At 42.6% G+C, this 26,201-nt stretch overlaps 1 protein-coding gene across 1 annotated transcript in view; it reads left to right on the top strand.

Annotated features, from left to right (window-relative positions):
• Positions 1 to 245: 245 nt before the first annotated feature.
• The window catches only part of SYN3 (synapsin III), a 594,890-nt gene continuing 568,934 nt past the window's right edge, over positions 246 to 26,201 (top strand). Inside the window, exon 1 of the mRNA XM_082255354.1 lies at positions 246 to 364. The gene's annotated coding sequence lies outside the window, so the exon portion shown is untranslated. The remainder of the gene's footprint in view (positions 365 to 26,201) is intronic.

Raw genomic sequence — 26,201 nt, 5'->3', positions numbered from 1 at the left:
GATACACATCAAGCGATCGATTGAATGATAATAACAATACGTGTGTGTGGCCAACTGTCACCTGCTGTAGGGAGCGATGAGAGCGGCACACCTCCGACAGAACTCCCCTTTTGTCTCTGTTGATCTGATAGTTGATCCAGCCTGCCTACCAGTTGTTTCACTAAATTATGCATCCTGACCTGATGGTACAGGAGCATCAGGGAGGGAGGATCTACTGTCAGGCAACGTCCAATCACAGGCAGGCTGAGCAGGGAGAGGCTGACACCGCAGCCTCCCTGTGATGTGATGCTGGGGATGAGGACACTGTGTGGTTGCAGAGAGAGAGCCGGCTCTGTCTGATGTTACAGGAAGCATTAATAATAAGGTAAGCGGCTGGGTCACACACATTGCATCCCAGGCACCTCTGCAAGGGGCAATCACAGTGCAGGCAAAGGGGGCCATGTACCATCCATGTACCATCCAGCAGGCTCATCTGTGCATGCTTCATACCACTTTACAGAGGACCAGGCTGGGGGAGATGTGTTAGGAGGCTGGGGGAGCCTGCAGCATCTCTTCATCCTCATCACAGCAAAATCAGGTGCATTCAAAGCCAGGATCAGCGATTGGAGAGCAGCGTATACAGCGTATACCTCAAGGCTTTGCTCCCACAGTGGCCAATGGGTTAAAATCATTTCCAGGGACCCTGTGCTGCTGAGCCTGTGAATGTGAGGCTCCACAATACCCAGAATCACTTTATACACCACAATAGGTTCATTCACAAAGCTTTAATGCATTGATCGTTATTTTAAGTCATGTGACTGTCATTTCCAATTCTCATCGCTCTGAATATAACTGTCACTTTGTGAAAATAAGGAGGTGTGTGTGGTGTGTTAGCTTTGTGGACTGAACCTTATCTATGAATACTATACGATTCTTGGAGCAAGCAGGGACATCCCTGCAACGCCGCTGGCAACTGTGCATTTTGTTAATTACAGCTATTTCAGATGTGTCAATCATCAGTGATGTAGCTATAGAGGGGTCAGCACCTGGCTTCCTTATTTGCCTTGGATACTCTGGTAGAGGGATCTCCTTGCTAAACTTCTCAAATCTCTCGCTGCTCACCTAGATGTTTTCTGCTTTCCCACCCTATTTGTGTTACTTCCAGTACATTCTGTTGCGTTCTCCATAATATAAAATCGATACAAATACAGTAGGGATAGTTGGAGCCCCCTCATAGTGGGCACAGCAGGAGCCCCCTCATAGTGGGCACAGCAGGTATGCAGATTCAAAAACGCAGAGGAAGAATGGTGGGAAACCCCTCTTAATCGGTACAGTGGATGTACAGACCTGGAAATTTTGTGCAGGGATGGTGGGTACATTTAAAAACTCGAAGCATAAATGGTGTGAACCACTCAAAATCAGCACAGCAGGTGTACATACCCAGAAACGCCAAGCAAGAATGGTGGGAACCCCTGATAATAGGCACAGTGGGTGTACAGACCTGGGAACTCTGTGCACGGATGGTGGAAACCCCTCATAATGGACACAGTGGGTGTACAGACCTGGGAACTCTGTGCATGGATGGTGGGAACCCCTAATAATGGGCACAGTGCGTGTACAGACCTGGGAACTCTGTGCACGGATGGTGGAAACCCCTCATAATGGACACAGTGGGTGTACAGACCTGGGAATGATGTGCATGGATGGTGGGAACCCCTAATAATGGGCACAATGGATGTACAGACCTGAGAACTATGTGCAAGGATAGTGGGAACCCATCATAATGGGCACAGCAGATGCAGACTCAAAAATTTAAAGCAAGAATGGTGTGAACCACTCAAAATCGGCACACCAGGTGTACATACCCAGAAACGCCAAGCAAGAATGGTGGGAACCCCTGATAATAGGCACAGTGGGTGTACAGACCTGGGAACTCTGTGCACGGATGGTGGAAACCCCTCATAATGGACACAGTGGGTGTACAGACCTGGGAACTCTGTGCACGGATGGTGGAAACCCCTCATAATGGACACAGTGGGTGTACAGACCTGAGAACTCTGTGCAGGGATGTTGGGAACCCAGCATAATGGGCACAGCAGGTGTAGACTCAAAAACTCAAAGCAAGAATGGTGAGAACCACTCAAAATCGGCACACCAGGTGTACATACCTGGAAACACCAAGCAAGAATGGTAAGAACCCCTCATAATGGGCACGATGGGTGTACAGACCTGGCAATTCTGTGCAGGGATGATGGGAACCCTTCAAAATGGTCACAGCAGGTGTGCAGATCTGGAAACTGAGAACAGGGATGGTGGGAACCCCTTCTAATGACCACAGTAGGTATGCAGAGCTGAGAACCAAGCACAGAGATCCCACCAATAGATTTACAGAGGGACAGAAGAGACTGTCAGAAGGTTTATTGTCCAGCAGTTACCAAACACTGAAATAATAAATTTGGGTGGACTGAGCCTTTACCAGGTGGGATGTCACAGTAAAAAAGAAAATTATCAAGAGACATGTTTGTATAAGCAAAGTGTAATATTCTAAAGCAGCTAGAAGCCCCTTTAAAGGGTTTATTTATAATAAAGTGAAGGTTGATTGACTGCAGTGGCTTCTTGCACTTTGAACGCTGTGATTGTGCTTTGCTTTGCTGAATGTTTGTGAAATATATAGTTCAGTCTAGGATGACCATGCACTATATAATTGGATTATAAAATCTACTTTAGATTTACCATCAACTATGTAGTGTAAGGCCCTGTCTGATTTGACACTAATTGAATGTATTGTTTGAGTGTATCCTCATTTTGCATGGTTTTGGTAAATCTAAAGGAGAGTGTAGAGAGATTACATTGTATAGTGTACAGCTAGCTTAAGACAGTTACATGGCACATCTCACCATATACGTGGGAGTTCCCCGCTATTTGTATGTATACATCCTACAGAATTGTGATGATCTGGGTTCTGTATATTGAGGAGTTAGACTTATTGAGGAGTGAGATTATTAAAGCTGCTTTGTCATAATATAAGCATGAGTCTGAAGACCCCAACCTGCGGATCAGGCCCATTGAATACATACAGTCACAGGTCTTTGTGTATTTGCATTTAAACTAATTCTGTGATAAACGTGTAGATATTGTCCTTAGTGAAAAAATAATTTTTCCGGGAAACCAAAGCTATTGTAAAGTGTTTGAACATGGTGAAGTGTCAGATCTGTGTGTTTACATTCAATTTGTAAAAAATGAATTTGTTGGGGCCCTTTTACACTGGTGCGCTTAAAAAGTGGTATGCGTTTTGCCAAAATGCATATGGAATTATTAATGCATTTTCAATGTGTTTGTGGTGCGTTTTTTTAAGCATGCACTGAAAATGCAGCATGCAGGTCTTTAAAAAACGCACATATGTGACATATGGGTTTAAAAGGGATACATTTTTCATGCATTTCTGTTATGCTTTTAAAACGGCAAAAGCTTATCAAACACTGATCAGTGTGAAAGGGCTCTTTAATGGGGATTACAATCAATGACTTATCCCCCCTAACATTTTTGTATGCAGACAGACTGCTACAACGTATGTAGTTCAAAGTGTAGAAGGTATAGCATTCATACTACTGGCTATCATGCTTGTCAGTCTATAACATATGTTCCCGGGTTCGCATAATAACAATGTAAAGTGTATGGGAAGTAGAATGGATTGCTATCATTGCTAAACACCAGAGTTGTGAATGTCTGTTATATACTGCAACATTGTTTACATGCTTGGTATACACTACATTGTATAATATTTTGTGCAGATGTGCAGGTATCGTACATAATGTAGATGGACCTACATGGGAGCATACAGTTTCTGTTTCTGACACCAATGGACATGTTAGGGTGATGGGAGGACAGTGCAGGATTCAGATAGAGGTGTATGGCTGTAGATATGATGGTATGTGCTCAATACAGTTATGCATTTGAAAAAGAAAGATGTGCTATACCTGGTATGTGAGATTGGCACAGAATGAAGCACTGAAGGCCAGAAACAGACTTGATCAAGGCTAAATTCCGATTTGCATCTAAACTGCTGTGCCTCTCATGCATTGTGATGCCTCTTCACCACTTGTTTTAACTCCATACATGCTGAACCAACAGCGTGTCTCCGTTCCCTAGAATGGCTTAAGTTTGGTAGCGGTACTGCCTGCAAAATGCGACAAGGGCGATTAATTTTACCGCGGCATGTGCACACCCCTGTCTGCTGCCTTTCCAGCTTAGGGTGGGGCAGTTGGGGGGGGGGGGCTCTAATGTGGTTCAACTGGGTCCTTTCTACCAAACTTAAGTCTAAACAAGACCTAAATTTAAGTTTTCCAGGATATTCAATGTTTACAAAAAACATTTATTATCATTTAGGCCCCTTTCAGACGGGTGGACTCTGGAAGCGGATCCGCTCCGCTTGCTCAGTGAGGAATCTCTCCGCTGGTCCTCACTGAGCAGGCAGATGACAGGTCTGTGTCCGCTCCACTGATGCAGAGTGGACACAGACACAGACTGCTTTCCTCTATGGGTAGTCAGATGGAAATAGACCTCCTGTCCCATTACACCTGGCTGCTATCCGAACTGATCCGCCAGATGGATTGGGGAATGGACCCCCATCCATCTGTTTTTAGCGGATAGGATCGGATGTCGGCGGGTGTCAAAGGGGGGCAATAGATGGTCCGATCGGGTCCACCTAAAAAACTGACAGACAGACCCGATCGGTTCACCAGTGTGAAAGGGGCCTTATAAACAACTGAGCACTTTTAAGCCTTTTGCACATGGGGGTTAAGAAAAAAAAGGCCACGTTTTTTACTGATCTGCACATAGATGCCATGTAGTCTATGGAACAATGCACACAGCTGAATAAAGAATACAGCGATAAATGCAGAGCCATAAAATAAAAATAGTACATTTTACGTTTGAGTGCAGTAATTTACACACATACAGTACGTGCCTCCAGTAGATTGTAATGCTGTCAACTACAAGAGGATGAAGAAGAATTTTATGCCTGTGTATGCATTGCATACGCACGTTTATGGTAAGGTCTTTACAGAACGTTTTACTCAGGCCCTGAGTATGAACATCAGTAAATGATTACGTCGGTGTGCCCGTAATGTGGCGTTATTGTTGCTAGTGCAGTAATATGGTTACAATCACCTTGTCATGAATTGTTTACTTCAAGAAAATGATTTAGGTTCAATATTGAATGCAGGATTAGCCAGCAACAATATAATAGTGTTGGAGACGGGAGTAATAATACCTTGCGTGTCAGTGTGGTCAGCACTTTTGTGGCGGCGCCAGACTTCTTATAGTTTCAACCAAAGCATCTGTAACATACAGCATGATGCTTGGGTCAGGAGCCATGGCTGAGTCCCCTGCAGCGTGCAGAGCCATTTGTTTACTTTTCTTACTAGCTCTGAGCTGTGCGCAGGAAGCCGATATAATATGAATGAATACAGATCAGCTGTACGGACTCACCTGCGCATCTGAATTTACCAGGAAAGCAGGAACGTTGGCATGGATCCAGAAAGATAGGCTCTGCATACTGGTCTGTACAGGCAAACCCCACTTTAAGGTAAACAATGGGACCAGAGCATGAATGTAAAATCAAAATGTACTTAACCACTTCTGGACCGGAAGATTTTCATTTTCCCCCTTAACACCCCTGGCGGTATGATTGTTTCGGATTTTAGGTGCTGAAAGCGGTACCATTATTTTGCATGTAATTCTTAATGATGAGCAGCCCAAACCAACTATTTACATATGATTTTTTTTTATTGTGCGTTCTTCTTTATAACATCTCGGTTATGATAAAGTTTGAAACACAAAATCATAAATTATAATATAATAAATAACTAACTATAAATAAGTTAAAGTATGTATATATATATATAAGTACAGTAAAACTGCAGTTAAGGGCACTTGGGGGCAAACTAATGTCAATTTATTTTATTTTGTATTGTAATCAGTGGGTTTGTGTGTATAACTTTTTGAATTTGCCGCCGGTTCCACCCCCCCTGCGAGCGTCACGTCGCAGGAGACGGAAGACGGGGCTCACAAGCATCGGGCGAAAGATCTGGCCGCCGCACACCGCTGGGATACATCGCTGGATCCCGGGGATAAGGTAAGTAACCCCTCTTTCAGGATCCAGCGATGCTCCTCGGGGGTTACCGCTAATTGCACTGAAATTTAACCCCGAGCCACACTCTGGAATACCGCTAAGGAGTTTAATGACCAGGCAATTTTTTGCGTTTCGGCACTGCGTGACTTTAAATTACAATTGCACAGTCGTGCGACGCTGTACCCTAATAAAATTGATATCCCTTTTTCCCACAAATAGAGCTTTCTTTTGGTGGTCTTTGATCACCTGTTCGATTTTTATTTTTTTGCGCTATAAATAAAAAAAAGAACGACAATTCTGAAAAAGAAAAACAATGTTTTTCACTTTCTGCTATATAACATTCCCAAAAACAACATTTAAAAATCAAATTTTTTCATCCTGTTTGGCAAATTTGTATTCTGCTACATTTTTTGGGTAAAAAAATCCCAGTAAGCATATTTTGATTGGTTTGCGCAAAAGTTATCGCCTCTACAAACTAGGGGGAAGATTTGTCATTATTATTCATTTTACTAGTAATGGCGGCGATCAGCGATTTTTAGCTGGGAATGCAACATTGTGGCAGACAGATCGGACCCCTAACTGACATTTTTGACACTTTTGGGGGGACCAGTGACATTACTACAGTAATATGTGCTAAAAATATGCACTGTTACTGTAATAATGAAACTGGCAGGCAAGGGGTTAACCCTGGGGGGATTAAAGGGTTAAGTGTGAGCCTAGGGGAGTGTTTTCTAACTGTATGGGGGAGGGACTTGTGAAATGAACACAGGGACCTGTGATCCTAAATAGGAGGATCACAGGCCCTCTGTGTTAATTCCAGAGAGAACAACGGTCAGCTGTGTTTACAACAGCAGACAGTCGTTCTCTCTCAGCGGGGAGCGATCATGGGTGCCCGGGGGCAATCGCGGCTGCTGGTTCTGTGGGTCGGCTTCCCCGCTTCCTAATCGGGCCCCAGGTACGGTGGTTCACGCAGCTGAGCCAGCCTGCCGAAGCAAGTGGTTAAAGTGAAGCAATACCTTTTTTCACTTCTAAAGGCATGTAAATACACTAGCTCTATGGGAAATATTGGTCAACTTGACATGGCACTGCTCCCAATTTTTAACATTGGCGTCTATGGGACAGTGGACCTACGGCTAGGACATGGTAGATCACCTAGGCAAGCTGGCTAACAGCAAAATCAGGTTGTAGTCCTGGGTCCCCTCTCCAGACTTCCCAAGTTTGGTGTTCCTGTCACTTATGGTTCAGGAGCAGTGCCATGTCAGGCTGACCAAGATTTCTTATAGACACTAAGGCCCCTTTCACACATACGGTCTGATCAGATCCGCCTGTCAGTTTTTCAGGCGGACCTGATCGGATGCCCCATGCATCCCTATGGGGCAGCGGATGTCAGCGGAGACATCTCCGCTGACACCCGCTGCCATCCGATCAAATCCGGACAGATGGAAACCCTATTTTCCATCCGTCTGGCGGATCGGATTGGATGAGAATGGACAGGCGGTCCGTTCTCATCCGATTCCCCCATAGCGGGGATCTGACAGCTCCGTCTCCGCATCACAGGGTGGAGACGGAGCTGTCATCCGCCTGCTCATCTGGGATCGGCGGATCGATCCCCCGCTGGCGCTGAGCACAACGGACTCCGTCGATGGAACGGAGCCATGTGAAAGTGGCCTAATGTGTCCATACTTGGAGTGTACGTAAAGTGAGGGTACATAAAGCGGGGTATGCCTGTACATACTTGTCAAACTCAGCTGTGTGGATGAGTCCGGCTGAAGCCTAGCCATTCATTTTTATATGACTACCTAGACACAGCTCAGGACCAGTAAATAAACAGATGACTCTTCACACTGCATGGGACTGAGCGCTCCTGTGAATGAGCCCTAAATCACCTGGTACAGGGGAGCAGTGGTACTGCAAAGCCCAGGCCGGATTGAAACAAGTATCATAGGATAACGTCAGGGCTGGAACAAAAAAGCTAAACACGTTCCAGGAGCTCCTATGATGCACATATGTCATTTTTTTTATTAGTTTCTTTTAACCACTTGCCAACCTCCCCATAGCAAATGCTACAGGGTGTCTGTTCTGTGCAGAATCGCGTATACAAATCTGTGCAGAATCACGTATACATATCTGTGCAGAATCACGTATACATATCTGTGCAGAATCGCGTATACAAATCTGTGCAGAATCGCGTATACAAATATGTGCAGAATCACGTATACATATCTGTGCAGAATCACGTAGACACTAGACAGTATGTGATTTCGCACTTCCAGGTAGGGGGCACGTGCGCGCACTGCTTCTGCTGTGATTTGTCACCCACTGATTGTCGGGGAGAGTTGCTGGACAGAGCTCTGCATATGTAAACAATTCAGAGCTCCGTCCTGACAGTGGGGAAGTGATTAATTTTCTTTGCATGCAAAGAAAATCCATCACATCCCTAAGTAAAAAAAAAAAACAGCACACATAGTACACACAAACACTGGTTAGGCACATATTTAACCCTTTGAATACCCTAGAAGTTTAACCCCTTCCCAGCCAGTGTCATTAGTACAGTGACAGTGCATATTTTAAGCTCTGATCACTGTATTATTCGTCTCACTGGCTCTCACAAAGTGTCAAAAGTGTCAGTGTCCGATTTGTCCGCCGCAATAAGACGCTGATCGTCACCATTACTAGTACTAGTATATAAAAAAAAAATTATAAAAATTACAGCATATATCCCATAGTTTGTAGACGCTCTATCTTTTGCGCAAACCAATCAATATATGCTTTTTGGATTTTTTTTTACCGAAAAGATGAAGCACAATACTGTTGTTTTTGTTTTTCAAAATTAATGGTCTTTTTTTGTTTATAGCGCAAAAAAAGAAAAAACACAGTAGTGATCAAATACCTCCAAAAGGAAGCGGTATTTGTGTGGAAAAAAATGACAAATTTTATTTGGGTACAGCGTTGCATGACCACGCAACTGTCAATTAAAGTAACACAGTGTCGTATCGCAAAAAATGGCCTGGTCATGAAGGGGGGTAAAGCTTCCAGAGGACAAGTGGTTAATTTTTACAATAAAATCCTATATCTTATTATAATTTTTCATGTTATGCCTCATGTGATTATGGATGGTTTTATGGCCTTTTTATTAATTCTTCAAAGTGCCCTTTTTTAGCTGGATACTATTTGGCATATTTTGACCAGAACCATGCTTGGTGGGTTTTTCTGTTTTCATATGTTATATATTGTATGTAGGCAGAGCTGGGACAAGATCTAGAGCCCAGGACGAACATGCCAAACTGTGCCCCCCCCCCCTTCAAGATGTATGAGCGTTGTGTCAGCAAAAATCTCCCCACAAAATCTCAGCACTAATTTACAAGCATAAATTCCCCCTCCTGCCAGTACAAATCTACCCCCCTTCTGAAATCCCCCATTTCAGCACAAATCTTTGCCCCCCCACACCCCAAAAATTCCCCCAAGGTCAAATGCCCCCCCCCCCCAATAAAATTCACCCCTCCTAGCACAAATCCTCTACCCCTCAAATTTCCCCTATTAGTATACATCACCCCCCTACTTCAGCCCCCCCAGCACAAATTACCCCCAAATACACAAATATTCTTCCCCCATCCCCCTCCCAACTCAAATCCCCCTTAATCACCACTCTTAGCACCCCCCCTCCACAAATGCCCCCTCCTAGAACACAACTTACCCCCTGTGGCCCCCAATATTCCCCCTTCCAACACAAATCCCCTCTGCTCCAATGTCTTTGTGGTGCCCCCCAACCTCACCTGATACCACAGTGCCGAGGGCAGCCGACCCTTCTGCCCACCCCTTGTCCCGGCCCTGTATGTGGCCGGTGTCTTACCTTTAGGGCTCTTTCACACGGTCCGCCTCCGTAGGCGGATCCGTGTTGCTCAGCGGGGATGACAGCTCCGTCTCCGCTTGCAGAGCGGAGAGGGAGGTGTCTCAGCCCCCGCTGCCCTCTATGGGGGATCGGATGAGAGCGGACGGCCTGTCCGCTCTCATCAAATCCGATCCGATCCGATTACTGAACGGATGGAAAAATAGGGTTTCCATCCGTCCAGATTTCACGGACAGGATCGGATACGGATGGCAGCGGGTGTCAGCGGAGGTGTCTCCGCTGACACCCGCTGCCCCATAGAGCTGCATGGAGGATCCGATCAGATCCGCCTAAAAAACTGACAGGCGAATCTGATTGGATCGCCCGTGTGAAGAGCCCTTAGGCAACATGGACTCTGGCATATTAAAATACTCTTATCTACCCTGGATCTTTCTGCTAGGAGTTGGCAAAAAAAACAAGCATACAAAATAGTTTGTTTTGGTCTGTTTACAGGTGTATGGCGTTAAGAAATGTAAACTCATTCTATTGACCAGAATATGCAAGGCACTGAAATTAATTTATGTATGTTTATATGCATATGTGCGTAAATGATGTCAGTAGCTCATCTCCAAATGCAAGTTTGAGGCTTTTTTTTTTTTTTAATGCCCTGAATGCTGCTCCAAAATTCAAATCTAATCAGCACAATGTGCATGGACGCATTGGCTAAAATGTAGCTGCATTCAGGGGTATAAAGAAAATGAAAAAATGCCCTGAAAAGTGGTGTTTTGTCTGCCTGTGTGCATGAGGCCTCATGGAGTTTTTATAATTTGATATAATAATTGTCGTGTACCAAGAAAGCATTGATGTTACTTCTCTATTCGCAGTGGTGAGGACATTTGTTTCAGGGGCAATTGAGGATGTAGTATTCATAGACATTTATCACTGACTTTCAAGTAATAAAACCTCAATTACAAATCAATAAGGTAATTTCAGGTTTTCAGATGCATTATAAAAGAAAATCCGCAAAAACAGACATTTCGAGCCAAACTCCCAGCACACATTAAAACTAACAGGAAATAGTCAGAAGAGTGCTAATGCTAAATATGATCTTCAGTTTTACAAATTGCAACTCCAATGGCTGCTTTTAAATAAACATATCTTTGGGGGAGTGTCCAGGAAGTTTTGTCCCCACCTACTATGTGACTGAGCCACTCAGAAGCCGGGGGGCGGGGAGTGTTTTCCTATGGGGTGGGTCATGGATTAGACTTGCCGTGTATTGAAGAAACATGCATGAAACATGGTCACCAAGTCATAACATTTTAAGAAAAAGGAATGTTGGTCTTCACAAATGTACTGTTATTTCTGAGGCTGGTTGTAGAAATATGGGCAACTTTTATTGCATGCACTGGTTTTGTTTAAGCCAGCTTTTGGCTTTAACCTTCCTAGCGGTATTCCCAAGCGTGGCTCGGGGTTACATTTCAGAGCCAAAAGCGGTAACCCCGAGCCACACTCGGGGTACCGCCAGAAGCATCGCTGGATCCTGTAAGCAGGGTTACTTACCTTGTCACCAGGATCCAGCAATGTGTCCCGGCGGTGTCTCACGGCGGATCTTCCTCCCGATCGTCTCCGTGCCCCGGCTTCCATCTCCTGCGAAGTGACGTTCGCAGGGGGGGGGGGTGGAACCGGCGGTAAATTCAAATGTAAAAACACACCAAACACACTGATACAATTCAAAATAAAAATAATCATATCAGTTTGCCCACCAGTGCCCTTTCCTGCAGTTTTACTGTACTTTTCATGTGTGTATGTATATATATATATATATATATATACAGTGGGTACGGAAAGTATTCAGACCCCCTTAAATTTTTCACTCTTTGTTATATTGCAGCCATTTGCTAAAATCATTTAGGTTCATTCTTCTTCCTCATGAATGTACACATAGCACCCCATACTGACAGAAAAACACAGAATTGTTGACATTGTTGCAGATTTATTAAAAAAGAAAAACTGAAATATCACATGGTCCTAAGTATTCAGACCCTTTGCTCAGTATTTAGTAGAAGCCCCCTTTTGATCTAATACAGCCAGGAGTCTTTTTGGGAAAGATGCAACAAGTCTTTCACACCTGGATTTGGGGATCCTCTGCCATTCCTCCTTGCAGATCCTCTCCAGTTCTGTCAGGTTGGATGGTAAACGTTGGTGGACAGCCATTTTTAGGTCTCTCCAGAGATGCTCAATTGGGTTTAAGTCAGGGCTCTGGCTGGGCCATTCAAGAACAGTCACGGAGTTGTTGTGAAGCCACTCCTTCGTTATTTTAGCTGTGTGCTTAGGGTCATTGTCTTGTTGGAAGGTAAACCTTCGGCCCAGTCTGAGGTCCAGAGCACTCTGGAGAAGGTTTTTGTCCAGGATATCCCTGTACTTGGCCGCATTCATCTTTCCCTCCATTGCAACCAGTCGTCCTGTCCCTGCAGCTGAAAAACACCCCCACAGCATGATGCTGCCACCACCATGCTTCACTGTTGGGACTGTATTGGACAGGTGATGAGCAGTGCCTGGTTTTCTCCACACATACCGCTTAGAATTAGGGCCAAAAAGTTCTATTTTGATCTCATCAGACCAGAGAATCTTATTTCTCACCATCTTGGAGTCCTTCAGGTGTTTTTTAGCAAACTCCATGCAGGCTTTCATGTGTCTTACACTGAGGAGAGGCTTCCGTCGGGCCACTCTGCCATAAAGCCCCGACTGGTGGAGGACTGCAGTGATAGTTGACTTTCTACAACTTTCTCCCATCTCCTGACTGCATCTCTGGAGCTCAGCCACAGTGATCTTTGGGTTCTTCTTTACCTCTCTCACCAAGGCTCTTCTCCCCCGATAGCTCAGTTTGGCTGGACGGCCAGCTCTAGGAAGGGTTCTGGTCGTCCCAAACGTCTTCCATTTGAGGATTATGGAGGCCACTGTGCTCTTGGGAACCTTAAGTGCAGCAGAAATCTTTTTGTAACCTTGGCCAGATCTGTGCCTTGCCACAATTCTGTCTCTGAGCTCTTCAGGCAGTTCCTTTGACCTCATGATTCTCATTTGCTCTGACATGCATTGTGATCTGGAAGGTCTTATATAGACAGGTGTGTGGCTTTCCTAATCAAGTCCAATCAGTATAATCAAACACAGCTGAACTCAAATGAAGGTGTAGAACCATCTCAAGGATGATCAGGAGAAATGGAAAGCACCTGAGTTAAATATATGAGTGTCACAGCAAAGGGTCTGAATACTTAGGACCATGTGATATTTCAGTTTTTCTTTTTTAATAAATCTGCAACAATGTCAACAATTCTGTGTTTTTCTGTCAGTATGGGGTGCTATGTGTACATTCATGAGGAAGAAGAATGAACCTAAATGATTTTAGCAAATGGCTGCACTATAACAAAGAGTGAAAAATTTAAGGGGGTCTGAATACTTTCCGTACCCACTGTATATATATATATATATATATATATATATATACATTTATATATAAATATGTATATACAGTATATATATATATATATATATATATATATATATATATATGTGTGTATATATATATATATATATATATATATATATATATTAAATGTATACAGTTTGGGCTGCTCATTCACAAGAATTACATGCAAAATAATGGTACCGCTTTCAGCACCTAAAATTCAAAGGAATCATACCACCAGGGAGGTTAAAGTATGCGCAAGAAGCTGATACCAAGCCAATTTTAGATACTTATGTAGCACTGCCCCCTAGAGGACTGCTGAATATAAAATTTTCTGGATTCCCCTGGGTTACCCGTAGCAACTGCTTGCAGAAACGTATCACTTTAAGTACTTGGCTCAGTCAATGATCAGTCCAGGGGATGTTGTTTTGTGTTTTTTTTGGAACTGGGATAGAAGAAGGGATGAGTGGAATACTCCAACTAGTAACTATTCACCTTATCAAGGATAACTGACTTGAGGATGCGGCAAGGCCGCTGCTTCACTCTGCCACTGGAATGAAGATAGAATAAATGTTCCTGATTGTAATTATCTTCAGGGTTCTAACTTGGCACCCCCTTTCTCTCTCACTGTGTGCTGACACCCATCCACTGACTCTACACTTTGGAGTGGTCCCCTTCCTGGGCAGACCCCCGGGCAAGTTCCTCCTGTAAGGGTAACCCCAAAACTCACGGGTTTCAGTAACATTTTGACTGTTGAAGCCAGATTGAAAATTATATTTATTACTAGACAAACATGTAGGTAAACATGTTTGGAGAGCAATTCAGTTACATACATTCTGTTGGCTTAATAAACATTGCTCTAACTTCCTAAGGACTTGTATTACAATTTATACATTCTGAAGAGGGTGGCACCTATCTATCTAAAGTTTCTTTGAAGTCACATCTTGATTGAAATGCGGAGTAGTTATTCACAAAGACGTGTAACTTCCAAGTTCGTTAATTGAACAAATCTTCAAAGGTCGAGATAGCAATCTTAACAGCTGGAACTGTAAATGACTTTTGAATACAACAGCTGTTATACAATAGGACTTCTCACAATATATACATCCAATATATCTGCTTAATCATAAATCCATGTTTGATAATCATAAATAAATATTTGATAAATAAAATGGCTGCTTCCCTTTTCCTCATCACTCCGTACTCACGGACACTGTTTTTCCAGAGTCACCGTTGCCCTCAATTCTACCAGTCAGCTTAGTCAGCTTCTCCTGGACCTCTGGATTCAGCCACACACTCTGGTTCACTAGGCCGACCGCCTGTGACTACCATTTACTGCTGCAGAAGAGGAGACAGCCATAACCCTCCTTCTGGGACCTGGCTTCAACCCCAAAAGACCCCCTGCCTCATGTGCTCCTAGCTTTTATACCCTATCCCATAATGCATCACTCTCAATGCCAAACCCATGGGATAGTATCAAAGCCTGTGTGTCACTGGCTTCGTTTCCTCCACTGTCCAATGTGCCTCCCCATTGGACACAGTGGGGACACTCCCTCAGCCCAAATGCATCACACACTGAGCACATTGAACAGGCCTAACTATGAATAATGCTCCCCTTATAGGCAGAGGGCATCTATGTTTTACCTGCTGCTCTCCTGATAAGCAGGCAGAGCCAAAACCACTCTCCTACCTAGCACCTATCTAGGAGGGTGCTACACTTACATTGCTTGAACAACAAAAAAAAAAAATACATTTAATGCTTTATTATTGAATACATGGTTGCATTGATGTGTGTTTTCTATGTCTGCCTAGAGTTGAACTTCAAAGACATATTTGTTTTTGGAATGCATGTTACCCAAAGGACCTGTCAGCAGACTGTTTGATAACACGCAGTACATACAGATAAACTTCATTGTTTGCTAAATATGTTTTGAATTCTGTTCAGCCGCTCTTGTGATTCATGTATTCCCTTTGTAGAGCACAGCCATGATAGTGAAATGCTCAGCCTCAGTGCCTGAAATATGTTAGCAGTAGAATCTGACTGTGTAATATTTGCTGTGCATTGAATTGTGGAATAATATGCAGTCAGCCTTCAGGTAGTCGTGGTTGTTGTTTTTCAGTGAATGCATAGCTGGAATATAATGTACTGTTTTATATTTGCCTAGAGCATCACATTGATTCAAGAAAAAGTCAGCGTTACATTTAGAAGCAAACAAGTATTTGTCACAGTGTGGAACAGAACAAGATATTATCTGTCCACATGGCTGCTCCCGGGTATTCTGCTCTACCAGCGGCAGTGAAAGGGGAATGTGATATCTCAGGAAATCGATCTGTTAGTTTAATCTTGCTATGGTATTCTGACTTTGGATCTATCTCTATGCTGCCCTTATCGTTTGCATCCATGAAAATATATATCTGGTTTATTCTCATGTGTTTAGCTAAGTAACTGTACAACATGTTTGTTCCATCATGTATAAACTGTAACTACGCCTTCCATAATCTGTCAAATATCTTCCAATTAAATCCATGGAAGCTGTATTATGAGCTCTTTTTAGGATGGTTTGCTTTCCTGATTGCGTGAATGCAGATAGATTTAAAGGTGTCATGTTTGTGGATCACTGTGGATCTGTTTTCTGATCATGTTAATAGAAATACTGTAGATGTGTGTCAAATTTATGAATCATTGCAGGTCAACTTTCTGTTTGTATGATGAATGCAGATACATTTAGGTGCTCCATTTATGGATCATTGCAGGTCTTCTTGTGATTGTGTGAATGCAGTTATGGATCATTGCATGCAGCTAACTACTGCAAGCTTTGGCAAGAAGAGCGTTATATGTCCTGTACAACCTCTAGAAAAAATAGTATATATTATATATACATTTTCAACAACAGAAACATTGTCTTCTAAAATCTCTGCACAGCAGACAGTCTCAACCTTGGAGCCAAAGGTTCCTCCAGAGGTTGCTAGGGGTTCCTTGAAATGTGACTGATGTCCCATTTGATGGTGCCTGCATAGCTCCAGGGGCAGCAACACTTGACAGAGCCAGAGCCATGACACCAATTATTTAAACTGTCTGTAAAATTAGCCATACACATACCTGCAGGCTAAACTGATAAAATCTAACAGATTTTTCTTCATACGTGCTGCACAGATGGATGAATCACCTGCTGCGGCTATTGTATTTTGACAGATGGCCCCACAAGCTGTCATAATACTTGAAGAATGCCTGCTCCTGATTGGATAAAGCCACTGTTCAGCTGATAGTTCTGCACGGTTACTTTGATTTTTCAGTTGAGAGATGTCTGGCAGGAGGAGGCCGACAGGGCCACCCATGCAGCACATTTTGGCCAGTTCATCAAGAAGCATCTGAAATTCGCTCTATATGTATGACCAGCTTAACAGTTGTGTGACAGACCGACCCACAGTGTGCTTGTGTGCTTCGGTCATCATACCGCTTCCTTCCTTGAGCATAGATATCAGATATTAGCCTCAATATACAAGACTAGTTGAGAACGGCTTGTATAAGATCTGGAACCTTTATTGAACAAACTCACACAGAATATATACCCCACCAGGTTAGGTGAGCCTGATTACATTATCAATTGCAGATGAAATTGAATACAGAAACGTAATTAACCTGAGCTAATTAACTAGCCATATGGACAGAAACAATAGGTGAATGAAAATCCACACCTGGACAATGTTATAATTAACATGCTAATTACCTTAAACCAGCCTGGGTGACCAGACTGCCAGCAACAAGGATAAAACAAAGTACATTACACATTCTCTCAAGTATAAACACAGAATACCTTATTAAACAGACAATAGCGGGAGATCCCAGTAGCAGACTGCCAGGCTCCGACCTAGAATAGTCTTTGAGGCAGAGCTCATACAATGTTCCATCATTCTGATACAGTGGCATTGAGGTATCATAGATTTCTTGAGAGACATTGTGGATAAATATTACTGTCCCATTTGAAGTAATCCAAACCACATTCTCAGTGTCCATTATGTAGTTGTCCATAATTTTCTCAGTCACCATGTGTCTCTAAAAGACACAGGGTGACTTACACATAAGAGGGGACCTGGGGAGCTGAGACAGGAATTTCCCAACCTCTCTAAAGTAAGCTGGATTCCATGGGCCCCCCAACCAAAGTGACTCCCGTCACAAGTTGCATTCTAGCTATTTTCCCATTGATCCCTGATGCATTGGTTTAGTAAGGCAGGCCATAGACAAATCGAAATTTGGCTGGTTCAGCCGAAACTGGCCAAATTTCGATCCATCTGAGGGCAGGTTGGTTGTACTGAAGTTGCTCTATCGATGGACTTCAGTACAACCAGCCTGTCAGTTTTTTTTTCATGCAATCTCTGCCGGTGGCTATAGCCACCATCAGTGATCATTGTATTCTGACAATGGGGGGAACTTTCTGCTGTCAGAATACAATAGCACACCACAAGGGATTCCCTTATCAGCGCTGACTGTGTTGATAGGGGAATCTAGCTATTTTCTTTCCTTTAACCCCTTGGTGAACAAAGGAAAATTAAATAATTTATGGCTTGCTTAAGGGAACAAAATTGAGTTAGGGGTTCCTCTGGAGCAAAAAGGGTGAGAAAAACTGTTCTACTGTCACTGTATTGTATGTTCTCCCTGCCATAACTACAATGTAGCCACATCTTTCACAACCTTTCAATAACCTGTCAATTAACTCTTTACATTTTACCGACATTTTTTTTTTTCCTTTTTTTCGTGTGGCCTGCCTTTTTTTATGTGAATGTAGATAAATTTAGGTGTCCCATTTTTGGATCAGTACAAGTAGCTGGCATCTGCAAGACTTCAGCTAAAAATAACCTAACAATGCCAATCTTATTGACTCTAAAAAAACAAAATAGTAAAAATAGTATTTATATATTTTTACGAATACAGCCCTCTGCAGCTCCCTGCAGTCACTTTGTTTACCCACTATGACTGCAATGAAGCCACATCTTCTATGAACTGTGAATGACCTGTCAATCAAGTGAGAAAAACTGCATACTGACTTTCTTTTTTTTTTTGGTGTGGTCCGCTTTCCTGCTTTCATGATTGTAGATGGATTTAGGATTATGTATTATTGCAGGTCTGCTTTCCTGATTGTGTGAATGCTGAAGATATGTAAAAGATAGAAAGCCACGTTCTTTTGCGAGTACAAGATATGATCTTTTTAATAAAGCCTGTTTGACAATAACACACATTTCTAGTGAGTTTTCTATCTGTTTTCCAGTATGGCACAAAGTCTGGAGAGAACTTCAAGGTCATGGATATTGTCATTTATCCTGTACTTTTATGGAAATGTATAAAAAAACGTTGGATAGAAGTAATTTATTAGCAAGACTGCATCCTATTCACCTGCATCCTATTCACACTCAATTGCTACATTTGGTATTTTTACTTGGTGAATGCAGATATAACATTTGGGTGTCCCATCATTGTATCTAGCTGTACATTTTAAAAACACAGTCATCGTTGACTGAACTTAAATATCCCTGCAGTCAATAATATACAGTATGTTCACTCCACCGTGACTGCAATCTTCCAAGATCTGTCAATCAAATACATGCTGACCTTTTTTGGTGCATCGTGCTTTCCTGATTGCAGAAATGCAGGTAATTATGGCTGTCCTATTCATGAATCCCACACGGAGTTTGCATGTTCTCCCTGTGTTCACATGGGTTTTCTTTGGGTTCCCCTCCATCAACCAAAGGCACGCTGGTAGGTTAATTGGCCCTAATATGTGTGTATTCATTTCAGCTGGGATGGCTGGCTGTATTGTATCCCTGCTGGTATGGAGGGGGTCCTGAAGGATGTCCTCTGTGAGAAAGAAACCGAAGCGTCCACTGGGTAGGGTGGGGGACATGAGTATTTCTTTGGTATGGAGGATTCCAAAGGACCCAGAGCCTCTTGATTTAAACTATGAGGGCTGGGAAGGCCCATGGTGTCAAGCACCCCTTGGGAGTGGGGTGACAGAGTAGCACTATAGGTCTGGGATCCCCCACTGTGTGAAACTGCGCTAGGCCATGACACTAAAACATTTTTCTGCATGACATGAGTATTTCTTTGGCGTGGAGGATTCCAAAGGACCCAGAGCCTCTTGATTTAAACTATGAGGACTGGGAAGGCCCATGGTGTCAAGCACCCCTTGGGAGTGGGGTGACAGAGTAGCACTATGGGTCTGGGACCCCCCACTGTGTGAAACTGCGCTAGGTCATGACACTAAAACATTTTTCTGCATTACCCCTTATGGGCTAGGTTTTTTGGCTGAGACCGGGCCAATTTTTGTTTACCAGGCTGCACGGCTTAGCCATTGTGCACACACTATTTTTTTTTTATTTATTCACCACGTTTTTCCACTGCACTTTTTCCTTTACTCATGAATGGGACCATGGATCTACCCTGAAGTCTAGTAGGAAAGTTGTGTGGCCATTAAGTTCCTTCCTCCCCTGCCTTGGGGGGGTTTCACTTCAGAAGAACCCCCTTACGTAGTACTTAATGGTCGTTTTGGCTGATCATGAGGAGCAGGGTCTACCAGGCCTTTTGGAAAAGTGGACCTGAGTATGCCTTGCCCTCATCAGGAGTATTGTGCCTAATTGGGCCAGGGAGGGAACCATCTTCTTTGAGAAGGGATCAAACACACACCCTAGTGCACTTATTTTGGCGTGTTTATATGTTTTTTTTTTGGTTCCCTCTGGTGTTTTGTTTTTGCACTTGTAAAATAAAAAAATATATATAATATAAATAAGCTACGCACTTGTGTTATCACACTCTTCATGTCAAGTGGGGCTGGTTGACGAAAGACTAGGCGACGTAAAGCAAAACCTACAAAGAAAATTCTAGGGTAAAAAAACTTGCAAGCATATCAGACAGGGTGCCCAGAATGCTGGCCCGTAGAGTCCCAGATGGCCATTCTTAGTGCCGTTAGGAGATGCTATTCTCTATCAAGCCCTAATTTAACTCCTCTAGTCCTACATCAACATCCATTACTCAAGCCCTGAAAAGGTGGAGACTCTTTTTCCCAAAACATGTTGGCTGTATCTGATTTTTTTAACCAATAACATTTCAAAAAGATATTTTGAGTGATAAGATCCTTTGTACTAGGTGGTCCATACAAATCCAAAAGCCAAGCAATTGGGGAGGGTTGAGGAAACAACCAGTGACTTCTCTTGTAAAAACTCACTAAGCAAAATCAATGAAAAAAGGCTTTTAAGCGTATCATACATGGTGCCTAGAGAGGTGGCCCATAACGGACTCTGAAAAAAAAAAGGATGAAAGTATTCATACATTCTCCACAATCGTCTTCTGAATGTGAATTTCACTGCCCCAGATTCCTCACCGTTTTTCTAGTTTCTGAGTCTGAAGTATATGACTGTACAGTTCCTACATTTATATTAGCAGGCACCTTGGGAATTAGTCATCTCTTTTATTACCTTTTGTCACTTCATAGCTTTAACGCATTATAGCTTTGAAACGTTTAGTGAGTGTTTATTGTGATCGTTTGTGCTTGAAAGTCTGCAGGGGTTTCGTGCTCAAAAATATGACCTATGTAGGTAGAAGCTACAGGTAAAACGTAAATCAAATGTTGGGAAGAGGTTTAACCTCTTGATGGCAAACTCCTTATCTGTACTAAGGTAGCTGTCAACAAGCAGCTAATAAGCTAAAAAGCAGCTAATCAACAAGCGGGCTAATAAGTGATTGAAATGTTATCTGTGCTGCAAAATTCAGATGCATTCTCAGTACCATTTGCAGTTTTTTTTTTTACAAAAAATTCAGGATAAAAAAATATATCTGAGAAGTAAGCTGCACTTGGACCGGTCTTAGCAGTACGCACATAAGAGAAATTGCAGGATTTTCCAGGAACTCTATGCTAAAGTATATATACATTCAAATTGTAAAAATATCAAATAAGTTTTAAAATGTAATGTAATTTAAAAAATCATTTTGTATCTGCAACTTTTAGTAAAACATGCAATTTACAAATATATAAATGTTTTAATATTTTTTTTTTTTTAAAAAAAAGGCGCACAAGTTTGCTACTTTTTAATTTTTTTTTTTTTTTTACGTTTAAATTATTATTAGATTAGAACCGCAAGAAGCCCCATACATATACAATCCTCATATGCCACCTATTAGCAATCTTAATCATATCATTTCCTTATAGTGCAGGTAATTTATTCCATCATAATTCTGCTAATAAAAGACGAAGGCATGGGGATTACTTAATGCATTTCTCAGAAATATTTTGTTTCTTAAGGAGTTCAGTAGGGGCTAATGCTACAACAAAAACAAAAACAACATAAATTAGAAATCTACAATTCACTAACAATGTTGTAATTTTACTAAACTCCTGAAGAAGCAGAATATTTCTGGGAAATGCATTGGGTAATCCCCGTGCCTTCACCATATATTAGCAGAACTATGTATGATGGAATAAATTACTTGCACTATAAGGATATTATATGATTGAGATAGCTAATAGGTTGCGGATGGGGATTGTATATGTTTAGGGGCCTATTGCATTACTGATCTAATTATGTCTTAAACATGTGTCTTTTTTTGAAGAAAAAAACAATATTAATAAAACATTTATATTTTTGTAAAGTATATGTTGTGAGGGGGGTACTTTAGCAATCTGGTATACACAAACTGGTTCAAGTAATCCAAATAATTTGGATCTTGTACCATTACTGAGCCCACTCTCTTTATGTTTTACAGCTTTTATTAAAATAATACCTGGTGATCCAGCCATAAAGGTCCTTGATCAGGTACTACCTGTTACAGGGTGACAACGTTCTGGCCCTGCCTTCTAATTCTGCTTCTGCATTGTCACCCTATCACAATGTTTACGATGGAGACGAGTGGCTAATTTAACAGACATTAACCATTTAAGGACCAGAAGGTTTTACCCCCTTAATGAATAGGCCATTTTTTTGCGATACGGCACTGCCTTTATTTAACTGACATTTGTGTAGTCGCGCGACGCTGTAGCCAAATAAAACTGATGTCCTTTTTTTCCCACAAATAGAGCTTTTTTTTTTTTTTTTGGTGGTATTTGATCACCTCTGCGGTTTTTATTTTTTGTGCTATAAACAAAAAAAGAGCGACAATTGTGAAAAAAAACCACAATATTTTTTACATTCTGTATATGAAACATCCCGAATAAAAAAAAATAAAAAAATCAAATTTTTTTCATCAATTTAGGCCAATATGTACTCTGCTACATATTTTTGGTAAAAAAAATCCCATAAGTGTATATTGATTGGTTTGCGCAAAAGTAATTGCGTATACAATCTAGGGGATGGATTTATGTCCTTTTTATTTCTTTACTTATTTTTTACTAGTAATGGTGGCGATCACCGATTTTTAGCGGGACTGGGACATTGTGGTGGACAGATCGGACACCTAACTGACACTTTTGAGGGGAACCAGTGACATTACTACAGTAATCAGTGCTAAAAATATGCACTGTTACTGTACTAATGACACTGGCAGGGAGGGGTTAACACCAGGGGCACCAGGGAGGGGAGGGTTAAATGTGTGCCTAGGGGGGTGCTTTCTAACTGTATGGGGGTTGGAGTCACTGGATGAACACAGAGACCTGTGTTCCTGAATAGGAGGAACACAGGATCCCTGTGTTCATCACTGACAGAACAGCGGTCTGTCTTGTTTACATCGGAGATCGCCATTCTGTCTCCATAGAAAGCAATCGCGGGTACCCGCTAATTGGCTCCCCCTCTAGCCAATTAGTGAATGTGCGCACCTCCAGCAGCGCGCGTGTGCCACCACTATCTGCTACACGAAGCGACGTACAAGTACGTCGTTTCGCGTAACAGAGCCGACCTGCCGCTGTAAAACTACGGCGGCTGGACGGCTAGTGGTTAAGCATGCATGGTCCACTGCTGTCACCTGCCCTGAGAAATGCCATGCAGTCATTGCTGGAGTGCATGTAGAGAGGATATGGCTGCAAAGAGGCTACAGGAGGTGCAACAAAGGATTAAAAAAGGTAAAAAGGGCAGTTCAATAAAAAAATGCCAGTTGCTTAGGAAACACTGATATTTGGCTAAAAATACATATCATTTAGTTTAGGATCTACTTTAAGAACCCATTTATATCTTTAAATCTTGCCATGTGTGTTTTTACATGTGTTGCAGTGCCGTTCATTTTGCCTTGTGATTTTCTGTACATTTTGGTTCTCTGGCAGCTCATTATTTTCAATACCCTGCCTTAACACAATGCACTTCAATGTGTGACATAGTGTGCATTAACGCACCACAAAAAGTGTAAATAGGCCCTAATGGTTGCCAGGCTTTTCTGACAGAGGCAGTATCAGAAGGTCAGGGGGTCACTCTCTAGGTCTTTTCAAGTGGCTTGTCAGATGGTGGTATTGATCCTGTGGCAATATCAATTAGATGCAGAATACAATCAATTCCGAGTATACCTGAAAAAGCATCCTATTGTTCCATTAGGGTGTTTGTGGTAAAAGACAAACCTTCTGGTTCTGTTGTATCACTGGGCCTCATTTATAAGTCTGTATAGAGGACAGTTGGTGTTGCCCACACCAGCCAATACAATTCTTGTAAGTCTACAGTAACCTATCTATCCTTTTTTATTAGAGTAAGGAAGGGTTAGATTATCTGCCAAGTTTTTATTGCTTTTTATGTTCTCGCTGAGGGTCCTGATGACCATTGTCATCGAGACAGACAATGATTGGAAATCCAAAATCTTTAGTTGTCATGAGAGCAAGAGGAGAAGTGAAATCTTTCAGTGGACACACCTGTTGTGGTGACACCGAAGGGAATATGGGTTCTTCTTTTACTTCCCGTTATAGTATAAATCCAAGATAATTGATCCAAAGAGTTTTTTTTATTGCGTAATCAGTAGGATAAAATAAGCAATGTCTTTCTGTGGTTTAAAAAGGTCCCCTTCATCAGAACTTATATTATATATTAGTTGACTTTAGAAGTCCCTAGGATTTTGAAAATATTTGTATATATAACATCAAATAATAAAATCAGCAGGTTGTGCAGAATAAAGGCTTCCAATGACACAGTAATATATATAATATAGGTTTATATTTTTTATATTGACTGTGCAATTAAAATAAACACACTGGACTCTATCACCATTGGACTCTCTCACTCATACTGCTTCTTATATATTAGGTTTTTATTGCTATCTGTGTCCCCTCAGTCAGTGTGTCTGCTTTCACAAGTAATCTGGTGAGGCCAAGTGAGAGTTGTCCACTATTATCTACTGTGAATAGTTCAGTTGGGGTATCCCACTATTCCCTTTTCCCAACCAAGTTCCACAATAAATACACACCTAAATACCCTGGATTGTTTATTGAGTAACGAGCAAACGGGAATAACGGGGGATATGTGAAAACCCCCCAGCAACTGTCTGCAGGTAATCAGAGGGAGGCCTAAGAAGTCAACACAAAGCAAGCCCTACGGGGACAGTGCTAAATTTGCGGACGTCGTCTGGAATTTTCAGTAGTGCTTGCTACTGGCAACAGCCAGATAGATACCCAAGAAACGCCATGTCTTCTTATGTAAAGTGCTGGAGTGCCAACAAAGAAAGGATGTGTTATAATGTGGAAGAAAGTAATGTTTGCTTCACAGTGATCAGTGCAAGTGTGTTTTCAAGTTATGGTCAAGAAAGCAGTAACCTGGGACGCAGGGATCAGCGCATCAGGGGTTGTGTCAGTACATGTACTGTAGAAGAAAATGTCTGCAGTGCAGTCAGTAACAGCAGGGCAGTTTTCAGCAGCAGTGGGGGAGTTTGGTTGACACGTTAATGGAAAAGTGTAACCAGAGCTCAGGTAAAGGCAGAAGAGGCAGGTGTATGTGTGCCTGTGTCAGGGAACACAATCTGCATTGCAGTACCATTCGTGCAGGCAGAGCAGTGTTATGGCAGCAGCAAAGGGGTTACTGTACTGTGTGGGAGATAGCGCGCCAAAGAGATCTGTCTAGCAGGAGGAGTCACCGTGGGTGGAGTCGCCGTCTGCGGGCCGCCAATCTGAACGGAGGAAGGGAGCTGAGACGTTACTTTCACCATCGGGTGTAGCTGAGGAGGAGACACGTGTGGAGTAGCAAGTTGGCAGATGCCAGAGTGAGCCAGAGTGTAAAGGCTATCACACGTGTTGGCGGAGAGCCTGCAGAGCGGACTGAGATGCAGAAACCGACCCTCTTTGACACAGTAGTCCGATTGGAGAGGGGACAAGGAACATCTTTGACTGGAATGTGTCAGATGCCTGAATATATCCATGTGGGCACTGCGGTGACATGTTGCTGAGGTTGAAGCAGAGTGAATGCCAGCCCAGAAGACTATATGTATACTGGGAGGTAGGAACAACTTCTGAACTGCTAACACCAGTAGTGGCTATTCCCTTTGGAAGAGCACAGGGAATGCCAAGAACACCGCTGGGGCCAGGAACCAGTGGTGCAGACCCACACAAACATCTGCCAAACCAGGGAGACCTACATTTTAGAGGTGCAATGCACACAAGTCGTGAGGGCCGGGCAGCGGCCACAGGGTGCATTGCATGTGGTCCCAGAAATAGGGGGTCCAGCACTTAAAGAGGCAGAGTGGCTTCAATGGATCCAGAATTTGAGGTCCTCAAGTTCGTCCAGTAAGGAGGAGGCAGGGATCATTGATGTGGGGTCACCTAGTTTTTGAGTGCCAATTCGGATCCCTGGAAGAGGGAATCAATGAATGGGGATCAGATGTGGACACTGAGTGGGACTGGGGAACTGTGGGAAGAAGA

This window comes from Pelophylax lessonae, assembly GCF_965119305.1.
Source record: "Pelophylax lessonae genome assembly, chromosome: 4".
In the NCBI taxonomy this organism is placed as follows: domain Eukaryota; kingdom Metazoa; phylum Chordata; class Amphibia; order Anura; family Ranidae; genus Pelophylax; species Pelophylax lessonae.
The sequence above is the reverse complement of the archived record's forward strand: the minus strand, read 5'-3'. Positions and strand labels throughout refer to the sequence as shown.